General features: G+C 43.0%; 1 protein-coding gene across 1 annotated transcript in view; it reads right to left on the reverse strand.

Moving 5' to 3' along the window:
• The window catches only part of otud7a (OTU deubiquitinase 7A), a 162,335-nt gene extending 137,300 nt beyond the window's left edge, over positions 1–25,035 (reverse strand). Inside the window, exon 1 of the mRNA XM_070863947.1 lies at positions 24,937–25,035. The gene's annotated coding sequence lies outside the window, so the exon portion shown is untranslated. The remainder of the gene's footprint in view (positions 1–24,936) is intronic.
• Positions 25,036–25,703: the final 668 nt, after the last annotated feature.

The raw sequence follows: 25,703 nt of genomic DNA on the forward strand, positions 1-25,703 counted from the left end.
AGGTTTAGGAAGGAAAGAAAGGAAGGAAGGAAGAAACATAGAAACAGGAGGACGACATTCAGCCCACATGCAATGAGATCATGGCTGATCTGCGATCTAACTCCATATACCTGTCTTGGGCCCATATCCCTTAATACCCATAAGAACATAAGAAATAGAAACAGGAGTAGGCCATATGGCCCCTCGAGCCTGCTCCGCCATTCAGTAAGATCATGGCTGATCCGATCATGGACTCAGGTGCACTTCCCTGCCCGCTCCCCATAACCCCTTATCGTTTAAGAAACTGTCTATTTCTGTCTCAAAATTATTCAATGTCCCAGCTTCCACAGCTTTCTGAGACAGCGAATTCCACAGATTTACAACCCTATGAGGGAAGAAATTTCTCTTCATCTCAGTTTTAAATCGGCGACCCCTTATTCTATCATGCCCTCTAGCCCATCAGTGGAAACATCCTCTTTGCATCCACCTTGTCAAGCCCCCTCATAACCTTATACGTTTCGATAAGATCACCTCTCATTCTTCTGAATTCCAATGAGTAGAGGCCAATCTACTCAACCTTTCCTCATAAGTCAACTCCCTCATCTCCAGAATCAACCTAGTGAACTTTCTCTGAACTGCCTCCAAAGCAAGTATATCCTTTCGTAAATATAGAAACCAAAACTGCACTCAGTATTCCAGGTGTGGCCTCACCAATACCCTGTATAGCTGTAGCAACACTTCCCTGCTTTTATACTCCATCCCCTTTGCAATAAAGGCCAAGATACCATTGGCCTTCCTGATCACTTGCTGTACCTGCATACTATCCTTTTGTTGTATGCACAAGTAACCCCAGGTCCCACTGTACTGCAGCACTTTGCAATCTTCATTTAAATAATAACTTGCTCTTTGATTTTTTTTCTGCCAAAGTGCATGACCTCACACTTTCCAACATTATACTCCACCTACCAAATTTTTGCCCACTCACTTAGCCTATCTATGTCTTTTTGGAGATTTTGTGTCCCCTCCTCACAATTGCTTTCCCTCCCATCTTTGTATCGTCAGCAAACTTGGCTATGTTACACTCAGTCCCTTCTTCCAAGTCGTTAATATTGATTGTAAATAGTTGGGGTCCCAGCACTGATCCCTGCAGCACTCCACTAGTTACTGGTTGCCAACCAGAGAATGAACCATTTATCTCAACTCTCTGTTTTCCGTTAGTTAGCCAATCCTCTATCCATGCTAATATATTATCCCCAACCCGTGAACTTTTATCTTGTGCAGTAACCTTTTGTGGCACCTTGTCAAATGCCTTCTGGAAGTCCAAATACACCACATCCACTGGTTCCCCTTTATCCACCCTGTTCGTTACATCCTCAAAGAATTCCAGCAAATTTGTCAAACATGACTTCCCCTTCATAAACCCATGCTGACTCTGCCTGAACGAATTTTGCTTTTCCAAATGTCCTGCTACTGCTTCTTTAATAATGGACTCCAACTTAATGGTCAACAAAAAGCTAACAATCTCATATTTAAAATTATCAATTGATCTAGCATCAACTGCTATTTGCAGAAGAGTATTCCAAGCTTCGACCACCGTGTGTGTAGAAGTGTTTCCTAATTTCACTCCTGAAAGGTCTGGCAATTTTTAGACTATGCCCCCTAGCCCTAGACTCCCCAACCAGCAGAAATAGTTTCTCCCTCTCTATTCTCCTTAATATCTTGAATAACTTTAATCAGATCACCCTTTAACCTTCTAAATTCTAGGGAATACATCCCTAATTTGTGTCATCTCGCCTCATAACTTAACCCTTAAAGTCCGGTTATCATTCTGGTAAACTTACGCTGCACTTCCTCCAAGGCAAATATATCCTTCCTAAGGTGTGGTGCCCAAAACTACTCAGTATTCCAGGTATAGTATAACTAGGGTTTTATATATCTGCGGCATAACTTCTACTCCCTTGTATTCTAGATACAAAGACCAGCATTCCATTAGCCTTTTTGATTATTTTCTGTACCTGTTGATGACATTTTAATGATCTATGTACCAGAACCCCCAAGTCTCTTTGGTTACCCACTGTTTTTAGCTTAACATTTAGAAAGTTCCCTGTTCTATCCTTTTTAAGTCCAATGTGGATGACCTCACATTTGCTTACATCGAAATCCATTTGCCATAGATGTGCCCATTCACTTAATCTGTCAATATCCCTTTGTAACTTTATGCTTTCATCTACACTGCCTACAATGCCACCTATCTTTCGGCCCAAGTTTCGGGCCGCACCTAGAACGGCGCAGCCCCGACCTGGACGCCCGTTTTTCGCGGCACAAAGTGCGCCTAAAAAAAAACCTTAGATTCTCCGGCTCCCTGCTGGTCCTCTGGAGCCGGGCGCGGCGCAGCACGAGCTTTGGGGGGGCGGAGCTAGGTCCCTGCGCTGAAAACAGTGCCAGAACCTCTGCACATGCACGCTACAGTGGGCGCACATGTGCAGTAGCTCCAGGCGCCCAAAACTGTGGGGGAGGGGCCCGAAGCACGCAGCCCCTAGCCCTGGCCAAATGGCCTCATTGGGGCTGCGTGCATAAGGCTGCCTCGCACGCCCAGCTCCTGCTTCCTCCAGACCCGACTCCCGCTTCCCCCCGACTGGCCCCGTCCCGCGCTCCCCCCCCCCCCCCCCCAACCCGACCCAACGCCACCTACCTGTAAATCTGGTGCTGGGCCCGGCCCGTTCAGCCCCCCTTCCCCTTTTCCCCTCCCCCTTCCCTTCCCCCCCCCCTCCCCCCTCCCCTCAACACAGACACTGACAGACAGAGACACTGACAGAGACACACTTGGGGGGGGGGGGGGGGGCATCCCAGCATGCTGTTGGAGGGCTCCCGGTGCTGCAGTCGGTAAGTAGAAAATGTTTTAATAATTATTGATGTTTTAAAAAATTATTTCTTAATTTTTTTTGATTGATTTATTGGTTGATTTATTGATTTTTTAATCATTTATTATTGATGATGGCTCTTTATTTGTAAAACTGAAGTGTTTAATGTTTGTAAACTTCCCTTTAACCCCCCCACCCCATTCCCTACGCCTGATTTGTAACCTACGCCTGATTTTATAAAGTGTAGACAAGGTTTTTCGAGCGTACAAAAATCTTCACTTACTCCATTCTAAGTTAGTTTGGAGTAAGTTTTCACTGCCTAAACTTTGAAAACAGGCGTAAGTGGCCGGACACGCCCCCTTTTGAAAAAAAAATTCTGTTCCAAAGTGAAACTGTTCTAACTGATTAGAACTGGAGCAAACTAAATGCCGAGAATTTGAATTTCTAAGATACTCCGTTCTACACCAAAAAATCAGGAGCAACTTGGGCCCTTTGTGTCCTTGGCAAACTTGGATATATGACTTTCTATGCCATCTAAGTTGTGACTAAATACTATGAATAGTTGAGGCCCAACACCAATCATTGCAGGGCACAAATAGTCACATCCTGCCAATTTGAGTACTTACCTGTCTCCTACTGCTCAGCCAATTTCCTAACCAGGTCAATAATTTGCCTCAATTCTGTGAGCTTCTACCTTAGTCTTGTGTGGGACTTTAGAAAATAACTCTGGAAGTCCATATAAATAACATCCACAGACATTCTCCTGTCCACTACTTTAGTCCCAATCAGGTTTGGATTCTAGAGTCGTCGAAGGATATGGGGACCAGCTAGGAAAGTGGAGTTGAGGTCGATGATCAGCCATGATCTTATTAAATGGCAGCGCATGCTCAAGGGACCATATACCATGCCCTTGCTCCTAATTCTTATGTTCTGGAAGTCCATGTGCACCATATTTATTGTATTTCCCCCATATTTTGTGTCAGTCACTCCTATCTTCCCTTTTGTTCTTTCCTCTCCTTCTTCTTGCCACTCCACATGCTTAAAATCTGTTGCCTCTCTAAATTTTTCAAGCTCTGATGAAAACTCTGTTTCTCTCTCCACAGATACTGCCTGACCTGTGTATTATCAGCATTTTCTGATTTTTATTTTGGATTTCCAGCATCCGCAATATTTTGTATTGTGGTAATTTTGTATGTCGTTAATGAAATTCTCTACATCAGGAAGCAGCTTTGACGCAATGTAATGGAATTAAAAAGGTCAAGGAAGGGACCTGACTAGGACTGGAACAAAGAGCATTCAACATATTCTACAAAAAACAGGCATAGCTAGGATCCATGGGCTCCCATAGCGATGGCTTTTATCTCAAAGTAGTGAGTGGAGTGTAAGGAAAAGTTGTTCAGCTTGGTGAAGGAGGGTATTGGTGGATAGGGACTGCTTGGGGCATTGTTCGGGGGAAGAAGAGGTGGACTTGCAGGCCGTCCTGGTGGGATTGAGATGTCACAGGATTGTGCGTCCGTAATAAAAGGTATATGGGTAGGGCCAGAAAACCGGTAGCAGAAGGTATTGGAAGTGCCAGCAACATAGGAGAGAAAAAGAGACTGAACATAATGGAGGGAAGTCAAGATAAGGGGTAATTCATTTGGTGGGGCAGTAGCAGGCTGAAACAATCAGTCTATAGGGACAGTTTGTTTGTATATCTTGGAGGGGTAAAAGCAGTGTGTGGGGGGTTGGGGAACTATAGAGGTTGGTGGCTGTGGAGGGAAGTAACAGACAATTTCAGTATGTGACATTTCAGATTGTGTTTCCTTTACTTTGTTATAAGTCAAACAGCTACAGAAAGTAAAAATGTCAACTGAAGCTAATGTACTAACCTGATTTCTGGCCATTAGAGAAGGAGAAAACATTCTGCAGCAAGAAAATAACATGTTTGGGAATACATAACTTTTATCAGATTCAACATTACCGTTTAAGAAAATGAGAGCATATTTTCTACATTGTGTGCAGTGTGTAAAAGAAAAAAAAAAAGAGACTTGCATTTATATAGCACCTTTCATGATCACCAGACATCTCAAAGTGCTTTACAGCCAATGAAGTATAGTCACTGTTGTAATGTGGGAAACACGGTAGCCAAATTGCCCACAGCAAATTCCCACAAACAGCAAGGTGATAATGACCATATAATCTGTTCTTATGTTGATTGAGGGATAAATATTGGCCAGGACACCAGGGATAACTCCCCTGCTCTTCTTCGAAATAGTGCCATGAGATATTTTACATCCTCAGTTTGACATTTCATCCAAAAGACAACACCTCCGACAGTGCAGCACTCCCTCAGCACTGTGACAGCCTAGATTTATGTGCTCAAGTTCCTGGAGTGGGACTTGAACTCTCAACCTTCTCATTCAGGTGAATGTGCTACCCACTGAGCCACAGCTGACACTATGAGGCAGAAATACTGTGTATTCACACAGTGAGTCATAATCCTTAGATTCTGATGACAACACAAACTGAGCTTTGCTGTCATGATATTACTTCATTGTAACCTCCGAGTAATATATTCCCTTCTTATTCTTTATCTCTCGAGACAGAGGATTAATCAATCCTTAGTGTCCTCAGTAAACTGTTGAAGGCTTTTCTGTTGAAGGCAATAAGCACAAAATACACCAGTCACAAATTTTGTAGAAGTTTTTGAATAAATGAAGGAGTATCGCTCTTTTGCATGTGCAATTCCTTCTCTGATATAGATCAATAGTTGGAAATATGAATTTTCAGAAAGGTATCAAATAAAATGCCTCAAGCGGCTTATTAAAAAAATTAGGACTATGATATTGTTAGAGGGGTTCTTATTTATAATTTACTCCTCAAATCAATAAGGTTCATAAACATTGAATATCATGCATATAGATTTATTAAGCATACAGCACATGTAATGGTACATAAACATAAACTTAACACAGTGCTTGCAACCAGCCCTGCTGGCTTAGTTGAGGGATTCAAACACATCACAGTTCCAAATTCGATATACAGGCTGATCAAACCTTCATTGAATCCAAATCATTACAAACACAAATTTTATACATTTCTCTTACTCCCTCCACGTGACAATCCACACAATTCTGCATTACATAATTATAAAACAAGTTAAAATACAACTCCTTAGAAAATAATTTAATTGACTTATCCTTAATCTATAATCTTAGTTTTCCTTACTTAAAGGAGCTCTTTTTCTCCCCCACAGACCAATACAACTCCTTTAATTTGTTATCTTAGCGATAGTTTTAGTCTTGTCACATATAATTGCTATTCCACCAAGTGAAACTTTAAATTACAAGTTTGTCTTTGATTCGGTCCCATTCCATACTAGTCAATGTCTTGCTTCTATAGAAACACTAGTTAAAAAGGATGATGTACAACCAGACTTTTTCCTTTGCAGAGCTAACTTTTTCCAGACTGTTATCAAATGATTCAATGGCAGGCTTTAAGGCTCTTAGTACTTCACCCTGAAATTGGCCATTGCTGCAGGGTCAGCCCTGGCTCGGTAGCCCAGTGAAACTTGAAACTGACTTAATAGCCCCAAGTTTCCACATGATTTGTTCCTGATTTTTAGGAGCAACTGGTGTAGAATGGAGTATCTTAGAAATCGGAATTCTCCACATTTAGTTTTCTGCAGTTCTAGTCAGGTAGAACAGTTTCACTTTGGAACTGAATTTTATTTTCCAAAAGGGGGCGTGTCCGGCCACTGACACCCGATTTGAAAGTTTCCAGTGAAAACGTACTCCAAACTAACTTAGAATGGAGCAAGTGAAGATTTTTGTATGCTTGAAAAAACCTTGTCTACACTTTAAAAAATCAGGCGCAAGTTACAAATTAGGCATCGGGAACGAGGTGGGGGGAAAGGGGGGGGGGGAGAAGGGAAGTCATTAAATTCTACAATCAATCCTTAGTTATACTTATACAAATATTATACAAATAAATCCAACCTGAATAAAAATTTATAAGCAAAGAAAAGATTAAATAAACCATGTTCCTACCTGTGTGAAATTGCTTCAGGCAGGCCTTTCAGGCAGCGGTGTGGCGTCGGTCTCGACGGCAGGGGCAGGCAGCAAGCAGCCTTGGTGCTGAGCTTCAGTGCTTGAGGCAGCGGTGTGGCGTCGGTCTCGGGGGCAGGCAGCAAGCAGCCTTGGTGCTTGAGGCAGGCCTTCATTCCCCGCGAAGATGCAGCACCCGGACGGACTTGAGGCCATTCGGCCATGGGATTGCAGCGGCGTCAGTGGCTGGTCGGGAGCAGCAGCAGCCTTCGAGCTGTGAGGGGGACTGACTGAGGCCATTTGGACAGGGAGAGGCAGCCACATCGACATCTTTATATTTAAATTTGCAGAATGGTGCACCACATATTATGCAATGGTTTGCTTCCTCATGCAAGAAATTCTTTGTTCTTGGTGGAAATTGATCCATTGCAAAGTTGAATTGGCACTTTTATTTCTCCAAACACACAGTCCTTAATTTGCAGGCACCGGTTCTGCAAGTTTAGCAGTGAAAAGCTGAACTCACTGATTTCAGCAGGTGAGTTATTCAGCAGTGCTGCTAAAAGCACTCCCTCACACACAGAAATATCAAGAAAATTAAAATGCAAGCCTTTGCAGGGGTCCAAGAAACAAATCTTCACTTTTTCTGCAGCACTTTTAAAAATGGCCGAGTGCCAATGTTTACTTCAGACTGCGCGTGCGCGAACGCTCCAACGCGCATGCGCAGGGTTGCCGGCACCAAGAAGCCTCATTTAAATTGTACCCGCCCCCTCCTACTTACAAAATCGGCACGGGTGGTAGGCTCCGCCTCGTGCGCCGCGCCAAGCAGACATCGAGCTCCAGAATACCGCGGTTTTTTTCAGGTGCTGTTTTCGACGCGAAAAACAGGCGCCCAGCTCTGAGGGGCGCCTTTTTCGCCGCGTGTGGAAACTTGGGGCCATTGTCCCTGTTTAACAGGCAAAAGCTAAAGGTTAACATTTCTACAATATAAAGAAAAGTCAATAGTAGTTTAATATTAGTATATGTCAGGACAATCTGATTAACCCTTTCCTTACTGCAGGTGGGCAGAACAGTGGTGAATGGGATTCAATCTGGAGAAGTGAGAGGCAATACATTTGGAGAGAGCTAACAAGGCATGGGAATACACATTAACCAGTTGATGTGGTATATTTGGACTTTCAGAAGGCTTTCGACAAGGTCCCACACAAGAGATTAATGTGCAAAGTTAAAGCACATGGGATTGGGGGTAGTGTGCTGACGTGGATTGAGAACTGGTTGGCAGACAGGAAGCAAAGAGTAGGAGTAAATGGGGACTTTTCAGAATGGCAGGCAGTGACTAGTGGGGTACCACAAGGTTCTGTGCTGGGGCCCCAGCTGTTTACACTGTACATTAATGATTTAGAAGAGAGGATTAAATGTAGTATCTCCAAATTTGCGGATGACACAAAGTAGGGTGGCAGTGTGAGCTATGAGGCTGCAGAGTGACTTGGATAGGTTAGGTGAGTGGGCAAATGCATGGCAGATGAAGTATAATGTCGATAAATGCGAGGTTATCCACTTTGGTGGTAAAAACAGAGACAGACTATTATCTGAATGGTGACAAGATTAGGAAAAGGGGAGGTGCAACGAGACCTGGGTGTCATGGTACATCAGTCATTGAAGGCTGGCATGCAGGTACAGCAGGCGGTTAAGAAAGCAAATGGCATGTTGGCCTTCATAGCGAGGGGATTTGAGTACAGGGGCAGGGAGGTGTTGCTACAGTTGTACAGGGCCTTGGTGAGGCCACACCTGGAGTATTGTGTACAGTTTTGGTCTCCCAACTTGAGGAAGGACATTCTTTCTATTGAGGGAGTGCAGCGAAGGTTCACCAGACTGATTCCCGGGATGGTGGGACTGACCTATCAAGAAAGACTGGATCAACTGGGCTTGTATTCACGAGTTCAGAAGAATGAGGGGGAACCTCATAGAAACGTTTAAAATTCTGATGGCTTTAGACAGGTTAGATGCAGGAAGAATGTTCCCAATGTTGGGGGGGAGGGGGGGGAGTCCAGAACCAGGTGTCACAGTCTAAGGATAAGGGGTAAGCCATTTAGGACCGAGATGAGGAGAAACTTCTTCACCCAGAGTGGTGAACCTGTGGAATTCTGTACCACAGAAAGTTGTTGAGGCCAATTCACTAAATATATTCAAAAGGGAGTTAGATGAAGTCTTTACTATTAGGGGGATCAAGGGGTATGGCGAGAAAGCAGGAAGGGGGTACTGAAGTTGCATGTTCAGCCATTAACTCATTGAATGGCAGTGCAGGCTAGAAGGGCCGAATGGCCTACTCCTGCACCTATTTTCTATTTTTCTATGTTTCTAAATGGTAGAACACAGAAGTGTAGAGAAACAATCTCTGAAGGTAGGCAGCCAGGTAGATAAGGTGGTTAAGAAAGCATATGGAATACTTGAATACTTTATTATTGCAGATGGAATATAATGTGGGAAAATGTGAGGTTATCCACTTTGACAGAAAAAGTAGAAAAGCAAATTATAATCTAAATGGAGAAAAATTGCAAAGTGCTGCTGCAGTACAGAGACCTGGGAGGTCCTTGTGCATGAAACACAAAAGTTAGTATGCAGGTACAGCAAGTAATCAGGAAGGCTAATGGAATGTTGGCTTTTATTGCAAAGGAGTAAAGTATAAAAGCAGAGAAGTCCTGCTACAAGTGTACAGGGTATTGGTGAGGCCACACCTGGAGTACTACATACAGTTTTGGTCTTCGTACTTAAGGATATACTTGCATTAGAAGCTGTTCAGAGAAGGTTCACTCGATTGATTCTGGAGATGAGGGGGTCGACTTATGAAGATAGGTTGAGTAGGTTGGACCTCTACTCATTGGAGTTCAGAAGAATGAGAGGTGATCTTATTGAAACTTTTAAGATAATGAGGGGGTTTGAGAGGATATTTTCACTTGTAGGGGAAACTAAAACTAGTGGACGTAGTCTTAGAATAAGGGGCCGCCCATTTAAAACTGAGATGTGGAGAAATTTCTTCTCAGTGGGTTGTAAATCTGTGGAATTCTCTGCCCCAGAGAGTTGTGGAGGCTGGGTCGTTGAATATATAAGGCGGAGATAGTCATATTTTTGAGTGATAAGGGAGTAAAGGGTTATGGGGAGCGGGCAGGGAAGTGGAGCTGGGTCCATGATCAGATCAGCCATGATCTTATTGAATGGTGGAGCAGGCTCGAGGGGCCAAATGGCCTACTCCTGCTTCTAATTCTTAAGTTCTTATTAGCCGAGGCATAGAATACAAGAGCAAAGAGGTACTGCTTGATCTCTATAAAACACTAGTTAGGTCACAGCTAGGTTACTGCATGCAAGTCTGGTCCACAATACAGAAAAGATGTGATTGCACTAGAGAGGGTAGAGAGAGATTTATGAGGATGTTGACTGGACTGGAGAATATTAGGCCATGAGGAAAGATTGGATAGGCTGTGCTTGGTTTCTTTGGAACAGAGGAGGCTGAGGGGAGGCTTTATTGAGGCGTATAAAATTATGAGTGATAGGACTATTTCCCTTAGCAGAGGGGTCAACAACCAGGGCACATAGATTTAAAGTAATTGGTAGAAGGTTTAGAGGGGATTTGAAGGGAAATTTCTTCACCCAGAGGGTGTGGGGTTCTGGAACTCACTGCCTGAAAGGGTGGTAGAGGCAGAAGTACTTAAAAAGTACTTGGATATTCACTTGAAGTGCCATAATCGACAGGGATACGGACCAAGAGCTGGAAAGTGGGATTAGGCTGTAAAGCTCACTGTTGGCCGGCACGGACATGGGGGGCCAAAATGGCCTCCTTCCGTGCTGTAAATTTCTATGATTTCTTAGAGACTTGTGTCGGGCATGCAGACAACGTGGCCCGCCCTACAGAGTTGGTCAGTGCTTCAATGCTGGGGATTTTGGCCTGGTCGAGAACACTGACATTGGTGCATTTATCCTCCCAGGGGATTTGGAGGATCTTGCGGAGACATCATCGTCTCAACGATGGGAGCTCAATAAGCTCCCCACTGGAGTGGAACTAAACTATAGAACCAGTGGGAACCTGTTCAACCTTCGTCGCCTCCTCTGTCGTCGAACCGCAGTACAGATGACGCTTGCGTCTGCGCACATTCAGAGGCTGAACTCCAAGCCATCGTCAACATCTTCACTGAGGCATACGAAAGCATGGGCCTTACACTAAACATCTGGAAGACAAAGGTCCTCCACCAACTTGACCCCACCACATAGCACTGCCACCCCCCCGGTCATCAAAATCCACGGCGCGGCCTTGGACAACGTGGATCACTTTCCATACCTCGGAAGCCGACTATCAGCAAGGGCAGACATCGACGACGAGGTCCAACACCACCTCCAGTGCGCCAGTGCAGCCTTCGGTCGCCTGAGGAAGTGTGTGTTTGAAGATCAGGACCTCAAATCAGGCACCAAGCTTATGGGCTACAGGGCTGTAGTGATACCCGCCCTTCTGTATGGCTCAGAGATGTGGACCATATACAGTAGACACCTCAAATCGCTGGAGAAATACCACCAACGATGTCTCTGCTGTAGGTATACGTAGGATATGCGTGTCACAGAATGGCGATGCCCAAATAAAGAGTGCATGACATTCAAAGAAAATGTAATATATTGTGGATTTTGTATTGTGTCCTTAACTGAAGAAATGTAGGTTATCTATCACTGGTGAACAACTTTAAATCAACTTGGAAAGTGAACAGTGAGCAACTTGCATTTATATAGCCTTTAAAGTAGTAAAACATCCCAAGGCACGTGTTAAAGTTTAGATGCAACAAAGACATTGCAATGAAACATGGGGTTAACGAGATACAGTAATATCTTGAGGAATGTACATAGTAATTAAGAACAATAAAGATGCCCCAGTGGAGTAAGCATCCTGACACACAATTTTACAAAGCAAGCAACAGACATTTGACACAATGCATTTTAAACTGAGGAAATTTTAATGACCTGTCTTAAATTCCTGCCTTTTAAATTGACCAAGAACCTCAGCAATGAAATAAAAGTAAAAAATAATTCCATGAAATCATGCACGAGTTAGATTGAAAGTCATTGTGTGTTCCGACTCGGAATACAATGTGTCTATGAAGTCACTACATGTTATGCATAAATATAGATGGTGTTGAATTAAATTCGTCCACTTTAACAGTGTACTAGTCACTTGATTACTATTATATGAGCTTGCAGATCTTCAGAAGCTGCTTAGACAGGCAGCTCCTGCAGGGAAGAGATATCAAAGTTTATAAAAATGGCAAAATATTTAATCCTCATTTATACTGGGAGTTTTTTTTAAAAAAACAAGAAAGGAGAAAGGATCAAAAAAAAAATACTGAAAATGCTGGAAATCAAAATGAAAGCAGAAAAATCTGGGACAACTCAGCAGGTTGAGGAAGGATCTCAGAATTGAAACATGAACTGACTATGGTTTCCCTACAGATGCTGCCTGACGCAGAGTATTTCCACCATTTTCTGCTGCAAAAAAGGAAGCTGTGCACGGAGTCTAAATCCAGCCTTGAAGATACATTTGCCTATCCTTGTGCTTTCTTCACATTCTCAAATCTGCCAATTTAAACCTATATCTACACCTCTACCTCACCATAACCTCTCTCCACCCTTCCACTGCCTCTGCATTGTCAGACTACCTGTCCGACAAGTCACAATTTCCTCCAATTAAAGAATAGCATGACCAAAGCCATTGTCTCCAGCCCCCACCACAAACTCCGCCCCCTAGCCACTGATTCCATTCCTCTCCCTGGTCACTGACTCAGGCTGAACCCAACCGTTTGCAATCTCGGTGCCCTATGTGACCTTGAGCTGAGCTGAGCTTCCAACCCCATATCTCTCCATCACAAAGACCATCTACTGCCACGTTCGTACGATTCCCCTATCTCCACATCAGCCCATCTGCTGCTGAAACCCGCATCCATGCTTTTGTTGCCTCCAGACTGGACTATTCCAATAGTCTCCTGGCCGACCTCCCATCTTCCACCCTCCATAACCATAAGCTCATCCAAAATTCTACTGCCCATATCCTAACTTGCACCAAGTCCCCCTCACCCATCACCACAGTGCTTTCTTACCTAAATTGGCTCCTGGTCTGCCAATGTCTCAATTTTAAAATTTGCCCCTCAATATCTCTAACCTCCTCCAGTCCTCCATGAACTCTGCAGTCCTCCAGCTCTTGTGCATCCGCCACTACCTTCGCTCCAACATTTGCGGCCATGCCGTCAAAGCCCCAAGTTGTGAAATGTCCTTCCTAAACCTCTGCACTTCTGTCCTCCTGCAAGACACTCCTTAAAACTTACCTCTTTGACCAAGCTTTTAGTCGCTCTTCCTGATATCTCCTCCTTTAGCTCCGTATCAATTTTTATCTGATTATGTTCCTGTGAAGCACCTTGGGATGGTTTCCTATGTTAAAAACACTATATAAATGCATATTATTGTTGTTGACAGATGTACTGCATGAAGTTGTAAGAGACTCAGAGATTTAGGGGACTTATGCCCAACATACCCAACCAATGCAAAGCAGCAATCAATAAAGCAAATAGACTGTTAAACTACATAGCCAAAATGGTAGAATATGAATCCGAGGAAATCATGATCAAACTATGTAGCACCCTAGTCAGACCACACTTTGAGTACTGCGTCCAGTTCTTGTCACAGACATTCAAGCATTGAAAGCAATACAGAGAAGAGTCACAAGGCTGATCCCGAGAGTCAGGATCAGGATACGAGAAAAGATTGGAAACACTTGAGTTTTTTAAATCTTGAAAGGAGATGTACAAGAGAACAAGTGATGTGGGAAAGGTAAATCTGAAAAATTACTTAACCAAATTGTTGAGTATAACAAAGACACAGGTTCAAACTAGTAGAAAACTAGTATAAGGAAGTTGTTCTTAGCACAAATAAATAGTGATCAATACATGGAATGGACTCCTAGAGGAGGCAAAAACCATTAAGTCATTTCAGAACCAATTGGATGCTTCATTGGGGTGACTTGAGTGTCTTGCTGGATGGATGAACTAAGATGTGCTAAATATCCATTATTTGTAATTATTTGGAGAGAGGAATGTTATGGTTAGACATGTACTAGCTCGAGTAGCAATAGGGTGCTTCAGTTGGCCTCAGCGGTTATTGGTTATGGAGTGGAAATTTTGTTCGAAGACATCACGTCTTCGGATGATTTCAGCAAGAGGCAGCATGTAGATGAGAAAAAGGAATGACAGCTCCTTGGGGAACTCCAGAGGCAATGGTTCGGGGGTGTGAAGAAAAGCCATTCCAGGAGATTCTCCAGCTACAACTTGATATGCAAGAGTAGAACCAGATGAGGGAATTCCCACTCAACTGGACAACGGAGGAGACATTCAATGAGGATGGCATGGTCTACTGTGTCAAAGGCTACAGAGAGGTCAAGAAAGGAGAGACGGGATAGTGCACCACGGTCAGTCACAGAATGTCATCGATGACTTTAATTAACGCTGTTTCAGTGCTGTGGCAAGGGTGGAAACCTGACTGGAGAGACTCAAACATGGAATTGTGCAAAAGATAGGCATGGATTTGGGAGCTGAGGACACTTTAAAGAACTTTCGGAGATAAAAGGTAAAGTTGGAGAAAGGGGTGGTAGTTTGCAAGGTCATAGGGTTCAAGGATGGATTTTTTTTTTTTTTTTTTTTTGAGTAGAGGGACGATGCCGTCAGATTTGAAAGGGAGGGAGAGGGTGTCAGCTAGCTTCGAAGTTGGGTGGTCTGCAATTTAATGGGAATATAGTCACGAGAATAGGATCTGGATTTCATGGACAACATGAGCTCGGATGGGCATGAGCGGAGATAGGAGAGAAACTGGATAAAGATGCAGGTTCAAGCCCAGGGTAGGGGGGAAACCATAGAAGGACATCACCCAGCCGATCATTCCTTGGGGGAAGCTAGGCATGGTGAAGAATGTATGGCTGCATCAGAGGTAGCTGAATGGATGGTCCCAATCTAAGCGACAAAGTGTTGATACGGATTCTTTTTCCCTCAATCTGTTTCAGCGAATACACTGACACACGAACACCTTTTGCCTTTTCTGTAAAAGACCTTTATTGAAGATTCTCCGGCCGGGACTTGTCAAGACAAAGGGACACTCTCAATCAGAGCCTGTTTACCTTCCCCTGGACAAGCCCCTTTTCAGCGCGAAAAGCACAGTAGATATACATTTTCAAAACAGAACACATTTGATTAGCACTTGGTCTATCCAATCCCTTTCTGCCTCTCCTCCCCACCCCCAGTACATCCAATGGCAGGCAAGAAAGTCTCCCAATTAGGGTTGGTGTCAGGTAGGTTAGTTATAGCTTTGCTACACTGTCTTCCCTTATCAGTAAAGAACCCAATTAGTTTCTCTTCCTCCTTATCAGTAGAAGCTATTACTTTTCCCTTCCTATCTAGAATTGCTTTCTTTCTTTGTGCTGCCTTGGGCTTTCTCATGACCAGTGTCTAACCTCAACTTCAACTCTTGCTAACCCCTTTTTTTTCTGTTGATTCTGCAGCTGTCTGTATCTTGACCATTTCTTTAGCTATTTTCCCATGATTCCCTATCTCCATCCTTTTGCCACCTTCTCGAGTCATCTACCACTTTCGCAACCCTTTTACACATTCTCAAAAGTAGTCCCTGAGCTCTTCACACGTTGTTGGAGGCGAGGATATAAGGGGTGGGAAGTGGAGATGCTTGGTAGTGGAGAAAAAGCCAGGGGTTATAGAAACATAGAAATTAGGTGCAGGAGTAAGTCATTCGGCCCTTCAAACCTGCACCACCATTCAATATCATGGTTGATCATTCAACCTCAGTATCCCTTTCCTGCTATCTCTCCATACCCCTTGATCCCTTTAGCCGTAAGGGCCACATCTAACTCCCTTTTGAATATATCTAACGAACTGGCCTCAACAACTTTCTGCGGTAGAGAATTCCACAAGTTCACAACTCTGAGTGAAGGGGATGGGAACCTATGCAGGGAGATAGAGGGAAATAAAATGGAGGCAGAAGCAAAAGATAGAAAAGAGAATAGTAAAAGTGGAGGGCAGAGAAACCCAAGGCAAAAAGCAAAAGGGCCACATTACAGCAAAATTCTAAAGGGGCAAAATGTGAAAAAAAAATAAGCCTGAAGGCTCTGTGCCTCAATGCGAGGAGTATTCGGAATAAGATGGACGAATTAACTGCGCAGATAGCAGTTAACGGATATGATGTAATTGGCATCAGAGACATGGCTCCAGGGTGACCAGGGCTGGGAACTCAACATCCAGGGGTATTCAACATTTAGGAAGGATAGACAGAGAGGAAAAGGAGGCGGGGTGGCACTGCTGGTTAAAGAGGAAATTAATGCAATAGTAAGGAGGGACATTAGCTTGGATGATGTGGAATCTGTATGGGTAGAGCTGCGGAATACCAAAGGGCAGACCACCAAACAGCAGCAGTGAGGTTGGGGACAGCATCAAACAAGAAATAAGGGGTGTGTGCAATAAAGGTACAGCAGTTATCATAACCGACTTTAATCTACATATTGATTGGGCTAACCAAACTGGTAGCAATGCGGTGGAGGAGGATTTCCTGGAGTGTATTAGGATGGTTTTCTACACCAATATGTTGAGGAACCAACTAGAGAGCTGGCCATCCTAGACTGGGTGATGTGTAATGCGAAGGGACTAATTAGCAATCTTGTTGTGCGAGGTCCTTTGGGGAAGAGTGACCATAATATGGTAGAATTCCTTATTAAGATGGAGAGTGACAGTTAATTTGGAAACTAGGGTCCTGAACTTAAGGAAAGGTAACTTCGACAGTATGAGGTATGAATTGGCTAGAATAGACTGGCAATGGATACTTAAAGGGTTGACTGTGGATAAGCAATGGCAAACATTTAAAGATTACATGGATGAACTTCAGCAATTGTACATCCCTGTCTGGAGTAAAAATAAAAACAGGGAATGTGGTTCAACCGTGGCTAACAAGGGAAATTAAGGATAGTGTTAAAACCAAGGAAGAGGCATATAAATTGGCTAGAAAAAGCAACAAACCGGAGGACTGGGAGAAATTTAGAATTCAACAGAGGAGGACTAAGGGTTTAATTAAGAGGGGGAAAATAGAGTACGAGAGGAAGCTTGCAGGGAACATAAAAACTGACTGCAAAAGCTTCTATAAATGTGTGAAGAGAAAAAGATTAGTGAAGACAAATGTAGGTTCCTTGCAGTCGGATTCAGGTAAATTTATAATGGGGAACAAAGAAATGGTAGACCAATTGAACAAATACTTCGGTTCTGTCTTCACGAAGGAAGACACAAATAATCTTCCAAATGTACTAGGACAGTGGGTCTAGTGAGAAGGAGGAACTGAAGGATATCCTTATAAAGCGAGAAATTGTGTTAGGGAAATTGATGGGATTGAAGGCCGATAAATCCCCGGGGCCGGATAGTCTGCATCCCAGAGTACTTAAGGAAGTGGCCATAGAAATAGTGGATGCGTTGGTGATCATTTTCCAACATTCTAACGACTCTGGATCAGTTCCTATGGACTGGAGGGTAGCTAATGTAACACCACTTGTTAAAAAAGGAGGGAGAGAAAACGGGTAATCATAGACCGGTTAGCCTGACATCAGTAGTGGGGAAAATGTTGGAATCAATCATTAAGGATGAAATAGCAGCGCATTTGGAAAGCAGTGACAGGATCGGTCCAAGTCAGCATGGATTTATGAAAGGGAAATCATGCTTGGCGAATCTTCTGGAAACTTTTGAGGATGTAACTAGTAGAGTGGACACGGGGGAACTAGTGGATGTGGTGTATTTGGACTTTCAAAAGGCTTTTGGCAAGGTCCCGCACAAGAGATTGGTGTGCGAAAATCAAAGCACATGGTATTGGGGGTAATGTACTGACGCGGATAGAGAACTGGTTGGCAGACAGGAAGCAGAAAGTTGGGATAAACGGGTTATTTTCAGAATGGCAGGCAGTGACTAGTGGAGTGCCACAGGGCTCAGTGCTGGGACCCTAGCTCTTTACAATATACATTAACGATTTAGATGAAGGAATTGAGTGTAATATCTCAATTTGCGAATTACACTAAACTGGGTGGCGGTGTGAGCTGTGAGGAGGACGCTAAGAGGCTGCATGGTGACTTGGACAGGTTAGTGAGTGGGCAAATGCATGGCAGATGCAGTATAATGTGGATAAATGTGAGGTTATCCACTTTGGGGGCAAAAACACGAAGGCAGAATATTATCTGAATGGCGTTAGATTAGGAAAAGGGAGGTGCAACGAGACCTGGGTGTCATGGTTCATCAGTCATTGAAAGTTGGCATGCAGGTACAGCAGGCGGTGAAGGCAGCAAATGGCATGTTGGCCTTCATAGCTAGGGGATTTGAATATAGGAGCAGGAAGGTCTTACTGCAGTTGTACAGGGCCTTGGTGAGGCCTCACCTGGAATATTGTGTTCAGGATTGGTCTCCTAATCTGAGGAAGGACATTCTTGCTATTGAGGGAGTGTAGCGAAGGTTCAACAGACTGATTCCAGGGATGGCTGGACTGACATATGAGGAGAGACTGGATCAACTGGGCCTTTATTCACTGGAGTTTAGAAGGATAAAAGGGGATCTCATCGAAACATATAAGATTCTGAAGGGACTGGACAGGTTAGATGCGGGAAGAATGCTCCCGATGTTGGGGAAGTCCAGAACCAGGGGACATAGTCTTTGGATAAGGGGTGGGCCATTTAGGACTGAGATGAGGAGAAACTTCTTCACTCAGGTTGTTAACCTGTGGAATTCCCTGCCGTAGGGCGTTGTTGATGCCAGTTTTTTGGATATATTCAAGAGGGAGTTAGATATGGCCCTTACGGCTAAAGAGATCAAGGGGTATGGAGAGAAAGCAGGAAAGGGGTACTGAGGGAATGATCAGCCATTATCTTATTGAATGGCGGTGCAGGCTCGAAGGGCCGAATTGCCTACTCCTGCATCTATTTTTCTATGTTTCTAAGTTTCTAAGAAGTTTCTCCTCATCTCGGTCCAAAATGGCTTACCCCTTATCCTTAGACTGTGACCCCTGGTTCTGGACTTCCCCAGTATTGGGAACATTCTTCCTGCCTCTAACCTGTCTAGTCCCGTCAGAATTTTATATGTTTATGAGATCCCCTCTCATTCTTTTAAACTCCAGGTGACTACAAGCCCAGTCGATCCAGTCTCTCCTCATAGGTCAATCCTGCCATCCCGGGAATCAGTCTGGTGAACCTTCGCTGCATTCCCTCAATAGCAAGAATGTCCTTCCTCAGATTAGGAGACCAAAACTGAACACAATATTCCAGGTGTGGCCTCACCAAGGCCCTGTTCAACTGCAGTAAGACCTCCCAGCTCCTATACTCAAACCCTCTAGCTATGAAGGCCAACATGCCAATTGCCTTCACTGCTTGCTGTACCTGCTTGCCAACTTTCAATGACTGATGTACCATGACACCCACATCCCCTTTTCCTAATCTGTCACCATTCAGATAATATTCTGCCTTCCTGTTTTTGCCACCAAAGTGGATAACCTCACATTTATCCACATTCTACTGCATCTGCCATGCATTTGCCCACTCACCTAACCTGTTCAAGTCACCCTGTAGCCTCTTAGCATCTTCCTCACAGCTCACACCGCCACCCAGCTTAGGGTCATCTGCAAACTTGGAGATATTACATTCAATTCCTTCATCTAAAATCATTAATGTATATTGTAAATTGCTGGGGTCATGGCACTGAACCCTGCGGCACTCCACTAGTCATTCTGAAAAGGACCCATTTATTCCAACTCTCTGCTGCCTGTCTGCCAACCAGTTCTCTATCCAAGTCAATACATTACCCCCAATACCATGTGCTTTAATTTTGCACATTAATCTCTTGTGTGGGACCTTGTCAAAAGCCTTTTGAAAGTCCAAATACACCACATCCATTGGTTCTCCCTTGTCCACTCTACTAGTTACATCCTCAAAATGTTTTAGAAGATTTGTCAAGCATGATTTCCCTTGCATAAATCCATGCTGACTTGGACCAATCCTGTCACTGCTTTCCAAATGTTCTGCTATTTCATCTTTAATAATTGACTCCAACATTTTCATCACCACCGATGTCAGGCTAACCTTTTTTAAAAATTGGTGTTACATTAGCTACCCTCCAGTCCATAGGAACGGATCCAGAGTCAATAGACTGTTGGAAAATGATCACCAATGCATCCACTATTTCTAGGGCCACTTCCTTAAGTTCTCTGGGATGCAGACTATCAAGCTCTGGGGATTTATCGGCCTTCAATTCCATCAATTTCCCCAACTCAATTTCTTGACTAATTATGATTCCCTTCAGTTGCTCCTTCTCACTAGACCCTCGGACCCCTAGTATTTCCAGAAGGTTATTTGTGTCTTCCTTCATGAAAACAGAACCAAAATATTTGTTCAATTGGTCTGTCATTTCTCTGTTCCCCATTATAAATTCACCTGACTCTGACTGCAAGGGACCTACGTTTGTCTTCACTAATCTTTTTCTCTTCACATATCTATAGAAACATAGAAAATAGGTGGAGTAGGCCATTCGGCCCTTCGAGCCTGCACCACCATTCAGTAAGATCATGGCTGATCATTCACCTCAGTACCCCTTTCCTGCTTTCTCTCCATACCCCTTGATCCCTTTAGCCGTAAGGGCCATATCTAACTCCCGCTTGAATATATCTACCGAACTGACCTCAACAACTTTCTGCGGTAGAGAATTCCACAGGTTAACAACTCTCGAGTGAAGAAGTTTCTCCTCATCTCGGTCTTAAATGGCCTACCCTTTATCCTAAGACTATGTCCCCAGGTTCTGGACTTCCCCAACATCGGGAACATTCTTCCTGCCTCTAACCTGTCCAATCCTGTCAGAATTTTATATGTTTCTATGAGATCCCCGATAGAAGTTCTTAGTCAGTTTTTATGTTCCCTGCAAGCTTCCTCTCATACTCTATTTCCCCCCTCCTAATTAAACCCTTTGTCCTCCTCTTCTGAATTCTAAATTTCTCCCAGTCCTCAGGTTTGCTGCTTTCTCTGGCCAATTTATATGTCCCTTCCTTGGATTTAACACTATCCTTAATTTCTCTTGTTAGCCACGGTTGAGCCACCTTCCCAGTTTTATTTTTACTCCAGACAGGATGTACAACTGTTGAAGTTCATCCATGTGGTCTATAAATGTCTGCCATTGCCTATCCACCGTCAACCCTTTAAGTATAATTTGCGAGTTTATCCTAGCCAATTCACGTCTCATACCATCGAAGTCACCTTTCGTTAAGTTCAGGACCCTTGTCTCTGAATTAGCTGTCACTCTCCATCTTAATAAAGAATTATCTTTGTATTCCAGGAAGATCCTGGAGCAGGGAGCAGTTTTGGCAGGAGAGAGCAAAGCCTGATAGTGATCCAGCAATAAATGCCTAAACCAGTTGTGCGCCATATACTTTCATCTTTGCGCCCTTTGGACTTAAGGAAGTGAAGGGGGGGGGGGGGGGGGGGGAGGTAGGGAGGGGGAGTGCAAGGGTTTTACGGGAGAATGGGCATCGAAGGCAGTGGTGAGGGAGTAATTGAGCAGACCGACAGCTGCAGAAGTAGTGTGGCAAACAGAGAGCCAAAGGCTAAACAGTTTGGAGTTTGAAAGTGCTATTGTAAGTGACTTGGGAGGGGTTTTTATTCCCGGGGAGGATGCAGACGAAGATGCTCCTTTCGGAGAGGGTACAGAGGGAATTCAGATTACATAGGCATGCAAAGATTAGGATAGATATATCCAGGTTGTAAACGTGGGATGGGGAAAAGACAAGAGTGCAAAGTTAAAATCAGATTTTCCTTCTCATGAACAGTACTTTACACTTGTCTGCATTAAATTCCATCTGCCATTAATCTGCCCAGTTAATATTTTGTCCAGCTCATTTTGTAGATTCTGAGCTGCCTCCTCCAATTCCATTACATTTGTAAATTATATTGAGTTTCTGAATTCAAGTCATTAATATAAATTAAAAACTACAATGGCCCCAACACTAAGCCCTGGAGTGCCCCACTCAGTACTTTCCACCCCAACATAATTCCTCTAACATGTACTCACTTCCTCACCTTTAGCCAATGTCTTTACCCTGGATTCCTGCAGTTTTGAGCTTAACCAATAGCCTTTCACATGGAACCTTGTTAAATGCCTTTTGGAGGTCTTGGTACACCACGTCATCATGCTTTCCATCAGTCACTCAGAAAATCGAGGATATTGGTCAGGCAGGATCTTTCCTTATCTGAATCCATGTTGACTATTCTTTACTAAGTTATGATTATATAGATAATCCTCAGGTTTACTCCTAATAATTGATTCTATTATCTCACATCGAACTGAAGAAAAACTAATGGGGCTCTGGTTGTCTGTGCCTGTTTAGTCACCCCTTCTAAATTTGGACATCACATTAGCCTGTTTCCAACACCACAAAAATTGCTTTCAAATATGAGCTTTCTTCAATCTGTATCCTCAGACAATACTATTAAAATTTTTCTCAGGGAAATTATTATCCCCAGCCAGAAATCACAAACCAAAGATTTTTCCAACTGTAAAAGATTTGTTCCATTTTAGAAACCAGATGGGAAGAGCCACAAGAAATATGCTGTCAGCTCTTTCCCTCACTCAGCCCAAGAATTACAAATGGCAGCTCTTGCAGAGATTAATGCAATGGTCCCATCAATGACTGATCATGGGTTAAAATATTATAAGCAAATGAAATAGGCTTTTTTTTTTTTTAAAAAGTAGCATTTTAAAATCACAATATATTAATTACATGGACCAAAATGTCAACAGAAAGCACAAGTAAAGCATCTGACATAAAAATCAGAGTCAAGAAGAACCACAGAATGTGTTAGGAGCACAAGTATGAAACGCAAGGCGAAGAGGCAGGATAAAGTCTTACTGCTATATAATACTTTACTTTCATACCAATTAAAACGCAGCCATTTTTACACAAAATAATTGCTAATAACAGAATTATTGTAAATGCATCACAAGCATTTGTTATTTTTTTTAAACTATGAAATTAGCCAAATTGTTTAGTTCTTCATTTTCACTAGCTATTCTTCACTCATTCAGTTAACTAGGTCTCATAATAGTTAACACTCCCCACCCCCCTCCAAGCACTGGCATTCATAGCATAGTATGCTTTTGGTTACTGAGATACTCAGGACCTACACAGAGACAAGCATGATCACAAACAAAACCCTGGTTGTCCAGGCTCTGGTGATATTTAATGTCATCTTATTACATACTTAACCTTTACATGTACATGTAGGTATTACTGTATGAATTTGAATCTCATGAAATAGAATATATTCCTATACTACCCACACAGCTAAATAATGTTTTTCCCCTTAAAAAAATATTTTATTGTACTATTAAGCAAACTGAAGTTATATATACACCAATAGTAAAACAGATTTCAATCTGTATAACTAATGCCATGTATGTGCTAATACATCTAGTGCTAATATATAAAATTGATAGTAAACCATTAAAACTATTCAATGTGAACTATTCTGCTTACAAACTCCTCCATTTTACATGCCTGCCATTATAATGAATAGCCTGTTTTTAACAAAACAAAATTACAAAACACTGCACACAATTTTACAGTAGCAGGTGCATTACAAGCTAAATACAATCAACTTATCTCCATCCCTAATAGCAATGTTTTGCTGCCCTTGCAGCCCAAGCAACCCCATTGCCTGAAAGCTATTTTCCCAATACTACAAGCCACAAAGCATTCCAGAGTGTACAAAATACACATCAATAATATATGTACAGTCACAACCATTTAATCAAATGGAAGAGGTTGCCAGATTAAGAGATCTAATATTGTGATTCAGGAAATACAACAATATCTGGAAGTGGCTAATGCATAACATACTGTAACAGAGGCCAGGCCGTAAAGTTTGTCTGGTTGAATGCTTCCACCTGATTTGGCAGTGATATTTTTACACACAGGATTATATTTATTGCTGAAGACCCAGGGCATAACATTTCACCACACTACCAGCATCAAATATATATTTTTTTAAATCCATGTTTGTTCTATAATATTCTCAATTGAAGAAAAAAAAACACCATAATTTTATTTGGATTAAACCAAACTGTATATTTTGCTCTGAATTTATATTAGCTATCAAGGCAATTACATCAATGAGAGTTACTGCAGTTGTGAATTTTAAGATATCATCAAATGCAATTGATTGGAAGGTTGACATCAAGGAACAATTCAATGAGCTTATACCCTGGACCATTGAATAGTGCCTTAATCGATGTTGCAGCAAAATCTCTCGTTTACGCCTGAATGAAAACCCATCAGTCATTTTAATACTTTCAATACTAGAATTAAATACATTGCCAGAGTTGGCTTTAGCAATGAAACAGTTTTTTAAATTTTCTCTCACTAATAAAGTGCAACTCATTTATATTAAATCAGTAATTAAATACTTGATAATCAACCGAAAATGTAAATGCAATGAGGGAAGTACTGTAATATAATTAACAGTAATAAAAAATACTAGTCTCGCGTCCTCTGATTTAATGCACAGCAAGACTGCAGGAAGACACTGGGCTTTAGATTTTAATCATGAATAATTGTGCTATAATTACCCGCCCCCCAACACCACACTCACAACTACCTTCAGATGCCATTTTATCCAAATGGGAATTTTACAAAATAAGCACTTAATTAAAAATGTATAAATACATAATTGTATATAATAAAAATAAAATCTGCTGCAATGCCTGGTGGTGTAGTCTGCACATTTCTCGAGAGACAGAAACTAAATGGCCTAAAAAATCACTGACCTGTTTCCATGAAGAGACAATCGGAGAAACCGTGATATAGGATAAAAAAGACTCTACCTCACTGCACCTGAGCACAAGAGCAGTGCCCTCCCCTCTTCTCCCCCTCTCTCTCTTTCCTCCCCTCCAAAAAATTACAGGACTTCAACTAGAATTATATTTGGGTCTTACCTGTGCCCCTCGCTGTGCAGGTGTGGGTTTGTTGGATGGGGACAGCTGCCTCCCGCCAGCGAATGCCGCTCCAGCCACACTCCACCTCAGCCGCTGCCTCCCCGCCTCACACCGGCGGACGCACTCTGGCTGCGCGCGCACTCCAGCTCCGCCGCCCTCACGTGCCCTGTCACTCAAGCGGACCCCGCCCCCTTGGCGCACGCGCTTCAGCGGCCCATTCAAATCGCGGCACCGCCAACGGCTGCCCGCGGCGCGTGCTCCTGGACTTGGCGGGTGGTCCGGCGTCCGGCGTCCGGCGTCCGGCCTCCTCACAGCTCACAGGCTTCTTCAGGTCAATCCTCTATCCGTGCTAATATATTACCCCAACCCTGTGATCTTTTATCTTGTGCAGTAACCTTTTATGTGGCACCTTGTCAAATGCCTTCTGGAAGCTCAATACACCACATCCACTGGTTCCCCTTTATCCACCCTGTTCGTTACATCCTCAGAATTCCAGCAGATTTGTCAAACATGACTTCCCCTTCATAAATCCATGCTGACTCTGCCTGACCCAATTTTGCTTTTCCAAATGTCCTGCTACTGCTTCTTTAATAATGGACTCCAACATTTTCCCAACCACAGATGTTAGGCTAACTGGTCTATAGTTTCCTGCTTTTTTGTCTGCCTCCTTTTTTAAATAGGGGCGTTACATTTGCAGTTTTCCAATCTGCTGGGACCTCCCCAGAATCCAGGGAATTTTGGTAAATTACAACCAATGCATCCACTCT

Source organism: Pristiophorus japonicus, chromosome 21, assembly GCF_044704955.1.
Source record: "Pristiophorus japonicus isolate sPriJap1 chromosome 21, sPriJap1.hap1, whole genome shotgun sequence".
NCBI classification, from domain to species: Eukaryota; Metazoa; Chordata; class Chondrichthyes; family Pristiophoridae; genus Pristiophorus; species Pristiophorus japonicus.